Source organism: Mesoplodon bidens (genome assembly GCF_964165515.1).
Source record: "Mesoplodon bidens genome assembly, chromosome: 8".
NCBI lineage: Eukaryota > Metazoa > Chordata > Mammalia > Artiodactyla > Ziphiidae > Mesoplodon > Mesoplodon bidens.
The window spans coordinates 95,471,789-95,481,698 of record NC_138165.1 but is presented as its reverse complement, the minus strand read 5'-3'; positions in this window follow the sequence as shown (position 1 = coordinate 95,481,698).

Sequence of the window (9,910 nt, the reverse complement as noted above, 5' to 3'; positions counted from 1 at the left end):
CTACCTTTGACTCCTTTGTCCTGCTCATGGCCTCCGTCCCTGTCTTCTAGCCTGTAAAGTCAGACAGCACCTGCTTTAATACCAAGGCAGCCTGGGGAGGGTCTTGCCAACCTGGGTCCTGGACACTGATGCCTTACCACACGACTCATCCCTCTGAGGCCCCACCCTCCCCAGGAAACAGCCTGAGCACAAGCCTCATCTTCCTGGGGCCCTCAGATTCCCATTCTCTTCCCAGTTGGGGACTCCCCCCACCCCATGCCCAGTCAGCAGCTCTGGTCTCTAGCCTTGCAAGCCCCTTCCTCTATCCCCTAACCCCTGGGGAGTGAGATGGAGTGAAATCTCCCCTCAAAGGATCTCTAGACACCCATGCTCATCTCTCCTTCCAGGGTGGAGAAAGAGATGCTGATGGCCCCAGTTGTTTCATACCAACTCATCCTATTAGACAGCAGTGTGTGCTTTCGTTATTCCCACTCAGACCTGCTGGCATCCGGGAGGCTTTTTCACTGTGCATCTGTAATTGTCAGTCCCCTGTGGAAAGTGCCCGATGAGGTCTTCATTCCTATGACAAAAGAGTGCTCCTTGCATGCACAAAGGATGGCCACTCTATGCATGTCGTGTGTGTGTGTGTGCGCGCGCGCGTGTGTGGTGTGTGTGTGGTGGAGGTTTTGTTGCCCAATGATAGAAGATAGAAGCTCTGGTGATGTGGCTGCTCATTATTCCCAGCTCTCTCTTCCTCCCCAAACTACCACCTAATATTCACTATTCCCTTTAATAAATTCCTTTCCAGCTTAGAGTAGCTGCTGTTTGCAGCTTGGCATCCTGACTGATAGAATCAGAGAAACGGGGTCTGAGTCCAGGGCACCAGGCATTAATGTCAGGGAGCTGGGGGAGAGCAAGAGAGAGAATAATATCCTATTAGCAGGCCCAGGTAACCCCTGCCTCTCTTATTACGATGTCATTCCTCACCAACTCCATCCTTCAGTCCTAAAGATAACAACCATGATCATCTTATTACCTTAAATTTCGATACAAGCCACTTTAATATTCATATTCTCATGAGCTCACAGCAACCCTCTAAGGTAGAGCGTCTTAATCCCATTTGACAGGTGAGAAGAATGAGGCTCAGGAAGTTTAAGTGACTTGGCCAAGGTCCAAGGCTCATAGGCAGCATAACGGAGAATTGAACCCAAGGGCTTCTGGCTTCATGTCTCATGTTTATCTGCACACCCACAGCGCCCCATGCCCACCCCCACCACGCTTTGGTGCCTTCCCACAAGTGTTAAACTTTCTGTGCCATGAGCACAAACTGAAATATACCACTCACTCCCTGGATGAGTTTTTTAAGGAGACTTCATCTTTGCTACTAGAAGCCATATAGGGGGTTGATCAAGCAGCACAAGTTTGTAGCCCAGCTCTGCCATTGATACTTGCATGACCTGGAGCAAGTTATTTACCCTCTATGGGCCTCAGATTCCCCACCTGCAAAATGGCAATAAGAACAGAGTTGTTGAGAGGATGACATGAGTTCATATGTGTGAAACACTCAGACCAGTGCCTGGCGCATAGTAAGTGCTCAATAAACGCTAAGCTAGTTTCAATATTACTACAAATCAAAGAGACACAAAAGCCCTCAGGTAACTTGCAATTTGAAAAATGATGAAATGTACACACCTGAAATAAGTAGAAGTTGGCTTATATCTCAAAGTGCAGTAAGTCTTCCAGCCAAACTGAAGATACCAACCACGCCAATTCAGAGAAGACCGAAAGATCCGAGATCTAACTCCATCAGGGTAGATTCTGACAGTCCTTGGCCAATGAACCAATCTTTGCAATTATAATCCTAACTTGGCAGGCTGAAGAGTTTCTGGAAGATGATAGGGTGTGGGTTCAGGTAGCCCCAGGTTGTCACTGAGACTGGCCTGGAATTCCTTCTTGCCAACGGTGTCTCCTCCCTGTTTCCCAGAACAGAGCCCCCAGTGCCGTATGCTGTTGACTGGCCTCGTGCTAAGACCTTATTTTATTTTTACTAGAGAAGTAACGTGGCTTTGATAAAAAGCCTAGACTCTGGAGTTAGAGATGCTGTATATAAATGCCAGTTCAATGCTTGGCACAGAATATGTGCTCAAGAAATGTCATTCTTCTTATTTACTATTGTTGTTACTCTGCAGTGGTTTATCCTGTCATAATCCACGCGTCCATCAGTAAGCCTGGACTCAGCTTTGAAACAAACCCAATCCCAGGACAACACCGCCTGCTCGTGAAGTTTCTCTCGCCCTGCAGAGCCCACCTTTCAGCTCCAGAGGAACGGATTCACCTGAGCTAGGGTGACATTTTGACATATGAGTCTAGGTCCTTTCTTCTCCCCCAACCCCACCCAAACAGTTAGCCTGCTTTGGATTTTGTCATTTTGGGGGAATGGGTGGGACGGGAAGCCAGCAAGCCTTTTTGCCTTTTGTTCACACAGGGCCAAAATCTCAGGAAACCGAGGGAGGCTTGCAGAGGAAGAAAAAGAAAAGGTTAGCAAGATCCTCAGTGTCTTGGCCAGAAACTGGGGAGGGGAGGGAGGGGCTGGAGGAGCCACCCTTTGCCCTCCCCGATCAGCAAAGCAGAAGGAGGTTACCCCCCGTTCCCCGAGATGGGGGGAGGTCAGTGAGTCCTGCCAACCCCATGGAATGGGGGCTTGAAACAAAAGGTTGTTTTGAAAATGTTGTAATGTTTCTTGCACTCCCAAGTGTGTAAACTGAGACCCACACACTCACCCTACACTCTAGGCCAGGTGTTGGGTATACATCAGTGAAGAAAATCTGACATGGTCCCTGCCCTGGGGCCGCTTACAGACAACAAATAAGCAAATACATAAATTATCATTATGAAATGTGGCCGCCATGGGGGGAAGCACATTGACAGGGAACATTCAGGTAGCAGAGTTAAGAACGTGCTCTGTAAGGAGGAGACAATTAAACTAAGACCTGAAGGGTACGAAAGCATCAGCCATGCAAAGAGGGGTGAGTTGGGGAAGCAGGAGAAGCATCCCGGGCAGAAGGAAGAGGTCAGAAAAGGCCCCGTGGCAGGAAAGAATGGCATCTGCACAGGTATCTGGGTGCTGAGGTTCTGGATGGTGGTAGGATGCGGTATCCCTGGAACCTGGTGCCGCAAGGGGGCAGATTTAAAAAGACTAGAGGGTAGGCACCCTGGAAGGTCTAAGAGGCAATAAGGTTTCAGGGAAAGAGAAGAAGGGCCGGAGTTGGAGATCCAGCATCCCCTTGGTGAGAATCACCCTGCTTAACCTGAGTCTCAGCTTCCTCCCCTGTAAACTAGAGATCACACTTTTCCCTCAGGGTTGTACCAAGTGCAATGATGTCAATGAAATGATTAGTACAAGGTAGATGTTCCAAAATGGCTGTCCTCATGACCCAGCTCCAGGGTACTTTTTCCCACTCCCTCCACGGGCGGTAAGCTCCTTGAGAGCCAGAGCATGTCTGGTTCATCCTCATATCCCACCCCCTCCACTCACAGAGAGCCTGGCACACTTTAGGAGCTCAGTAATGTCTGTGGCATTGAAGGCGAGTACACAAGTAGTTATAGTAACTAATAAACTGAAGAATGTTTTTGTGGACGGCGTAGAAGTCACTGAGTCCAAGATGATCAAATGACTGAGGACGGGCCAAGAAGAAAGCATGCCATGGTCTGCTCACGTCCCCAGCAGCGTCTGAGGTTCCCTCTGAAGCACACTGGAGAAATAGCCACTCATAAACACACAGGCAGGAAGATGCAGGCTTTCCCTCTCTGCTTCCAAAGGGCATTTCTAGGCAACATAGCAGGTTGTAATAACAAACAGGCAGGGCTTTTAAAAACAGCATTTATTTACTACTTTATGATTCACATAGTGCTTCCGTGTACATCACTGCACTCAACAATCTGGTGACCTGGATAAGATATTGATTAGTCTCCTCTCCTCACTGTAGATGAAGGAGCCACAGAGCAGCAAGGGCAAGTTGCTTGCCTGTGGTTAAATAGTGAGATGCAAAACTAAACCATAATCCCAGTTTGGGTCTAAATCCCCTGTGCCTTCTCCTATATGACCATCACACACACTGACTCTTGATTAGGTGGATGCAAACTGCTGCACGCACCCAGAGATGGGCAAAGCAGCCACACAGAACGGCGAGTGAAATTTCAGCCACAGCTAACCAATCTGGGCGGGGTCTTCTTAGAAGCTACCGCAGCATCTTGGCAACGGAGGAGAAGGATGTCACCCCTCACTCCTCATGAAATGATTCATCAGCAAAGATGGACCCTCTCCCACTGAGAAAGAGGGATGGGTCTTCAAGCTGACCTGCTCCCCTTTTCCAAAGTCTTAGGAATCAAAGCTTACGCCACTCAGTTTGGCCACTGACCGCCCCCCAGGGCTTCATAAAAATTTTTAATATAGTTTTTGAATCATAACACATTGAGAGTTTTTTAAAATAACTTTTCAGGTAAAAAGTAAAAGATAAATAAAAAATAAAAGTCAATTCCATCCCCCTCCCCCTTCTGCCTCATTCTCATCTTCATCCCCTACCACAAATATCTGTTTATCCCCTCCAGAATTTATTTACACAAATAGAAGCAAACGTGAATGTATATTTTATCCCCTCCCACCTTATTTCTACATATGTTGTTATGTACAATTTCAGGGAGCGAATCCTTTCCCTCCACTGCCAGCAAGCCCAAGGCCTGCAGACAGGCAGTCGATAGACACTCGTTGGAGGGGAAAGGCCAGACTGAGCGGACAAATCGATCTCCGGTGTCAGCCCAGGGTGTGTAAGGCAAGTCCTGCAGACTGACGTCTGTGCACAAGTGTCAGTGGCAAAGCAGCCCCAGTTTCTCAGAAGGTAGCAGGGTCTGAGGAGGAGGTGTGTCCCGGCAACTCCTCCAGGTGAGGTGCGGGGCTAAAGGTCAGACGCTCCCAGGAGTGGTAATGGCCTCGGCAGGCAACACCAGCACCTCTGTCCTCTGGCTCACCAAACAAAGAGCATCCTCAGGACAAAGGGCACAGAGGACTTCGTTGAATTGTTACAGAAAACAAAGATGTGCCCAGAGATTTTAAGCACAAGGAAATGGAAGAAGCTCCTCTTTCAAGTCCCCCAGCCTCACACGGCTTCCCAGATGACCCTAAAATGACTGGAGATTATTATGCCCCATCCGGACCATGACCGGATGGGGCTTCTGGGAATGTGCTTGTTGACGGGCCCGGCTTCCATGAAAGGTAGCCCTGGGCCAGAGGCTGGGGAAGGCATTCGTCAGGACCAGCACGGGCTCTTGTTTGCAGATGGTGCAAAATCACTGATGGGGAAGGGGGCTGTGCACACTGCCGAGAAAGTGGACTAATATTTTTGGGAAGTTTTAATTTGCTTCAATTAAAAATTCAGGCCAGCTCCGCGCAAAACAGAAGTAGGTGAACTTATTTCCTGAAACTCTGCACCATCCTTTCTGGGCCCCTCCAACCCTGCAGAAGGAGGCTTGTCGCTGAGAGAACCTCCACCCCGGCCAGCTTTTCCCAACTGGTCAGTTCCAAGGTTCACACCATTTCCTCCCCATTCTCCGGCCAGATCAGACCTGGGCCCTGCTGGGGATGGGAGAGAGAAACCATCTGGCTCCAAGAGACAGGAAAAACCTGTATCTGGGGCCTCAGCACCAGCCTTCCAGGTCTGGGTCATGTCTATACACTCAGGGTTCTTTTCTTGAGCTTATTGGCTCTGTGTCTTACAACCAGAGGAACAGGAGAAACACTTGAGAAGATCAGATGCTTTGAACAATGCATGGAACATAGTTAAGGGCTCACTAAGCCACAGATGTTAGGTTGTTACCTTCATCATTATTTAGGGGTGTTCCTCTATAAATCTTTAACGGAGCCTCAAATACTGGCCCCACCACATCCTCCCTGCAGTCCTGGCCCAGAGAATGTAGTTGTTTCGAGGGAGTAGTTTATGAGCCACTGGGGAACACCTTTGGCCCTGACATATGCTCTAATGGGCTCTGCGCTAGAACCTGTGTCCTATTAATCTCTGTCGAGTGAAGGAATGAATAAATGCATCCATTCAGTGGATTTATGAATGAGTATGTAATGCACATGCTTCAGGAGAGGAACAATGCTGACCCACAAGGAGGTCAGGAAAGGCACAGCTGCTCAGAGTGGCCCTAAACATCCTAACGCCTTCTCCCCCGCTGGGGCCCAGCCATTCTTTTCCCTCCCTGGAATCCAGGGACCTCAATAGGGGACTTTCAGTCCTTCATGAGGAGGGCCTGAGGCTGAGTAACTGTCCTCCAGTGGCACTGATTCTTTCCCACACGGTTCCATCCTGCTGGGGCCCAGGGTTTGCAGAAGGCTGGCTGGGTCAAGGGTGGGACAGGACCCCAGGAGGATTTAAGTCTTCTCCCCGCCCCCCAGTCCCAGGAGCCACCCCTGCCTTCGACTTCCCCAAAACAAAGCTTTACAGTGAGGCCTAAGTTATCAGAACACATCCCTCCCTGGGGAACCCTAAGTTGAATGCCTCGAGTCAGGGGTAGGGAGTCACCCCCTAGACCGCTGTGAAAGAACCACTTCCCTTGCCCTCTAGGGCCACACCCTCCAAACCCTCAGTGTTGACCTTTCCAAAGGTAACAGATAGGAATTCCAGAAACACAGTGGTCCCCCAAATTCAGGTGTGCAAAACTAGAACTTTTTCCTCTATAATTCAATTTTATCTTCGTGATGAGTCCCCATTTCTAACCGACAGAAAAGTCAGCCTGGTAACATTCTGATAAACTCAGTCCAATCAGTGATTTAAACTCAATCCATTCAAGTCTAACTTGGTCACTTCCCCACACGGGGGCCAGGCCTATCCCGTTCTCCTGAAGTGACCCCTGCAGCACTCTCTCAGCTGACCTCCAGGCCCCACTGCAGGCCTGCAGGATCTTCTGGGCCACCTCCCTTCTCCAGTCGAGAGAAATCTGAGCAAATGTCACCAGCCCTATTCTTTTCTTTTTTTTTTTTTTGATCTTGCTCAGTTTTTGTTTTTTTTTTTTTTTTTGCGGTACGCGGGCCTCTCACTGTTGTGGCCTCTCCCATTGCGGAGCACAGGCTCCGGACGCGCAGGCCCAGTGGCCATGGCTCACGGGCCCAGCCGCTCTGCGGCACGTGGGATCTTCCCGGACCGGGGCACGAACCCACGTACCCCGCATCGGCAGGCGGACTCTCAACCACCGCGCCACCAGGGAAGCCCTTGTTTTTGTTTTTTTTTTACTTTTTATTGGAGTATAGCTGATTTACAATGTTGTGTTAGCTTCAGGTGTACAGCAAAGTGAATCAGTGATACATATACATATATCCACTCTTTTTTAGATCCTTTTCCCATATAGGCCGTTACAGAGTATTGAGTTCCCTGTGTCATACAGTAGGTCCTCATTAGTTATCTATTTTACATATAGTAGTGTGTATATGTCAATCCCAATCGCCCAATTTATCCCCCCCCTCGCTCCTTTCCCCCCAGTAATCATGTTTGTTTTCTACACCTGTGACTCTATTTGTTTTGTAAATAAGTTCATTTGTACCAGTTTTTTAGATTCCACATTAAAGTGGTATGATATTTGTCTTCCTCTGACTTACTTCACTCAGTATGACAATCTCTAGGTCCATCCATGTTGCTGCAAATAGCATTATTTCATTCTATTTTATGGCTGAGTAATATTCCACTGTGTATATGTACCACATCTTCTTTATCCATTTATCTGTTGATGGACATTTAGGTTGCTTCCATGTCCTGGCTATTGTAAATAGTGCTGCAATGAACATTGGTGTGCCTGTATCTTTTCGAATCATGGTCTTCTCTGGATATATGCCCAGGAGAGGGATTACTGGATCATATGTTAGCTCTACTTTTAGTTTCTTAAGGAACCTCTGTATTGTTCTCCATAGTGTGTCTGTACCAATTTACATTCCCACCAACAGTGTAGGAGGGTTTCCTTTTCTCCACACCCTCTCCAGCATTTGTTGTTTGTAGATTTTTTTGATGATGGCCATTCTGACCAGTGTGAGGTGATACCTCATTGTAGTTTTGATTTGCATTTCTCTAATAACTAGTGATGTTGAGTTTTTGTTTTGTTTTGTTTTTTTGCGGTACATGGGCCTCTCACTGTTGTGGCTTCTCCCGTTGCGGAGCACAGGCTCCAGACACGCAGGCTCAGCGGCTATGGCTCACGGGCCCAGCCGCTCGGCGGCATGTGGGATCTTCCCAGACCGGGGCACGAACCCGTGTCCCCTGCATCGGCAGGCGGACTCTCAACCACTGCGCCACCAGGGAAGCCCTGTTGAGCATCCCTTCATGTGTTTTTGGGCCAACTGTATGTCTTCTTTGGAGAAATGTCTACTTAGATTTTCTGCCCATTTTTTGATTGGGTTGTTTGTTTTTTGATATTGAGCTGCATGAACTGTTTGTGTATTTTGGAGATTAATCCCTTGTTGATTGTTTCGTTTGCAAGTATTTTCTCCCATTCTGAGAGTTATCTTTTCATTTTGTTTATGGTTCCCTTTGCTGTGCAAAAGCTTTTAAGTTTAATTAGGTCTCATTTATTTATTTTTGCTTTTATTCACCAGCCCTATTCTGCCAGGTCCTTCCCAACTGCCATATCTCCATCTGCCCCGGTGGCCTGGGGAGCACCTGACAGGTTACTGTCCTTCCTAATTCCAAACAGGGAGCAAGGCACAGGGCCCTCCACCCTGAGAGCCCCCCAATGTCAGGGGAGTTGCACCGACACTGCCTCTAATGCTCTTCTCTAAAAACCCTCCCCTCTCCCGCTCCAGACCTCTTATCTAGTTAAGGTCCCTTTCAAATCTCTTCTTACAGCTTACCCCTTTCACTTAAAACTGCAAGATCCAGCATCTTGTTCTCTCCAGTCAGCTGGGAGGGGTGAAAACCACCCAAGAATTAATACTTCTCCTAACATCTCACCACACTCTGGAGGAAAGAAAAACTTCAAGTATGGTGCATCTTGGCCTCCCCGTCCTAGACAAGTGTACGGTTATTCAGAGATCCCCAGCCCACGATAAAGTGCGCAGTGATCCCTCTCTAAGCGGGGCTGGCACAGAGGCCCACGCGCTGCAGTGAAAGGGCAGGCAGTGCGCCCAGTGGTTTGCTGACAGCGCAGGTTTGAAGTCATACTAGCCTGGACTCATCAGGTCTCCTCTACTTACTGACGAGATCTTGGGCAAATCATCCACCTCCTCTAGGCCTCAGTTTCCTCACCTGTAACAAGATGCCACCACCTCCCAGGACCCCTGCGTGGAGCAGACTGTCAACACTGAACTCAGTGCCTGGCACGTACCTGCTCCCGAAATAAGGCCCACCCATTAGTTCTCAAAACCACACACACACTCAACCAGAGGCAGGCTTTGGAGCTCAACGGGAGTCCCCACACTCCCTTCCCAAGCCCTTTTACCAGGACCTCTCTACACGAACGTGTGGGAGCCACTACTCCCCTTGTGTTCATTCTTGGGTGCAGGAAACAGATCCCTACTCAGGCTGGGTCAAGTAAGAATAGGGGTGTATGTAGTTAGGACCCTTTCAGCAGTTCATATTTGGCTCAAGTTAGCTTAAGCCGAACAGAAAAAAGGAGGGGTCCCCTTTGGCTCACATAACCTACAATTCCAGGGCTATCTGCCTGCGGTCACACTGGACCCAAGGACACCACCCAGACTTGGCCTTGCTTGCCCCACCTCTCAGCTCCGCCTCCCTGTCTCGGCATGGTTCCACCTCCCCTCAGGGCCAGCAGCTGCAGGCTCATCCTCTCAGCAGCCCTCCTGGGGGAAACTTGCCTCTTTCTCAGCTGTTCCAGCAAAAGGTCAGGACTGGGCCTCAGCAGGCCAAACCGGGCCACATGGGAATTCCTGAAC